Source organism: Drosophila virilis, unplaced genomic scaffold, assembly GCF_030788295.1.
Source record: "Drosophila virilis strain 15010-1051.87 unplaced genomic scaffold, Dvir_AGI_RSII-ME tig00001479, whole genome shotgun sequence".
In the NCBI taxonomy this organism is placed as follows: domain Eukaryota; kingdom Metazoa; phylum Arthropoda; class Insecta; order Diptera; family Drosophilidae; genus Drosophila; species Drosophila virilis.
The window spans coordinates 460,308-462,669 of record NW_027212837.1 but is presented as its reverse complement, the minus strand read 5'-3'; positions in this window follow the sequence as shown (position 1 = coordinate 462,669).

The following is a 2,362-nucleotide window of genomic DNA, read 5'->3' as shown; positions in this document are numbered from 1 at the left end:
TTTGACTTTAATATAAGCAAATATCGATATATATAAATATTCATCTCTTTTTGATGAAATAGCTTGACACACGACTAACGTAAAGATGAATTAGAAACACAAAACTTACTCGTTTACCACGGTTACCTTTTAAAATAAAGGAAATACTATCAGCTATGTCAGCGTTAGAAAAAAATCCAAAAACAGATTACTGCTAATCAAGCATACATTGTCGTCTTTGTAAAGTAGAGTGCGTTTAATAGGGTGCGTTCCACCAGCCTACTGTCGCAACTCGAGTAGGGAGGCTGATGGCGAGATGCGGATATTTGTACGGCAGACTGGGATTGTCTTCGAGAGCCTGACTGTTGGATTCTTCAACTTTAACGATAGGTTCAGAGCCGTGTCTATGTTCAATGAAATATCATTAGATTGTTTGGTGTTTAAGAAGTCTACTCCTCGTGACTTGCAGATGAGACATTTATTCACTGAAAGTTCACTACTCAGCGAATTTGAAATAATCAAGATGATGTACTCACCGAGTCATATAACCCAAGAAACATTTATTATTCTAGTCTAGAATAAATCTCCATATCCAGGTGACTTCCTCCCAATGTACTCATATCGTCACACTACTCTTTATAATTTAAATGACGTTCACTACATAATTTCCCACAGTCGATTACTAAAGTGTGCTGATGACGTACAGTTGTGCCTTTTATATAAGGGTATGGAATCCTGCAGTCTATTCCAAGTTGAAACTGAAGAAACCTTTTTTCGCACACACTTTTTATATCCCTTATCCGGCCTATTCTTTAGCTTGCCTCATATATCTTGTTTCCACAATATTTGATATATCAACACAAAATTGAATCTGTACTGGATCAGCTATTGATTGTACTTCGTGGATTAATAGCCTCCACTGAAACCATTTCTTACACATTTTTGCAAATGTCACATTTTTGCAAAATGGGTAAAATGCGGCCTGTACGTTTTCCCATAAGAAAACACATTTTACACATTTTTTAAAAATTGGTGCTGGTATTTCGTTGACATCTGTCATGTTTGATTTTAATTTATTAATTCGATAAATATAACTTCTTAGCATTAAGTTATCGCCCTATTTAAATGGGATCTCTATATTACTTTTATGATGAAATAGCTTACTTCACACTTGGAAAAGTACCCAATTTGAATACAAATGAATTAAGAACACAAAAACAATGTCAGAAGTGGTCAAAATGAGCATTAATTACGACCAACTATGAGACGTAATCAGTTCACTGACATTCTCCATTCAGTTAGCGACTAAGTAAAATTACTGAAGCGATAATGCAAGGGTGCATATCGGAGCTGAACTTAATACATCGCTCCGTATCCTGATAAGAGGCAACCAGAGACACCACAATTCAGCGACAATAAGGAAGTGCTAATTAATCACCTCGATGGCAAAAGAAACATTGACGCAGAGAGTTTCAAATTTCGTCAACCAGGTAGACAGAATGCAAAATAGCAACACCTGTGATGGGGTAATCGCGAAACAGCTAACAATCTTTGAAGACGTATACGGCAAATAAGCAATGTATATAAATCCAATATGAAATCTCCGAGTAGACAAATTTAGACGAGCAGGAAGCGATACAATTTAAACAACTATATAATACCAATGCCATCAAGTAAGTGGGTAAAAAAATCATAACAATGGATGGAATTAAACGCAACTGCACACAGGTGCTCCTTGGTTTACTGGGATCTTTACAAACAATGCTGTCAACACCAAGCGTGGTGAAAATAATAGCAGCACAAGCGGCGGCACTATCTAGGAGCACTAACCAAACAACATATAGACTGCAAAAATACCCACAAATTCAATTTTTCTCAAAAGTTGGTGGCTTTCTTCCCTTTTGAAGGGACGAGTCTGTGCGGACACATACACAGACAGTACAACGGGAAATATCTATCACACAAGCCATATGTATTTCTTACTCTTTTGCCTTCTGAGCGTCTCGAACCTGAACAAAAACTGAGGTCCTTTGGATCAACCGCATAAAAAAAAAACTCCCCAGCGGCTTCCACTGGTTGTCCAGTCTATATGTTGTTTGGTTAGCTAAGAGTAAGACAACACTACTACAGAAATGCATACATATATATTGAGATCCCAAGTTTTTGTGTATGTGATTGGACGCAATTCGCGAATTCTCATTAATAAGTGGTTGGTTCGGATCGTAGAAATTGGTACGGCCAGTGGTGGAATACTTAAAAGGCCTATCCACAAGTTGGCATGGTTGTCAGTTGAGTGAATCGCACAAGTGTTTTTTGGCCGGAATTGGTGCAAAAGGGCGCTTTCATTAATATAACTTGGCTTATTTCAAAATGTAGTGTAAGT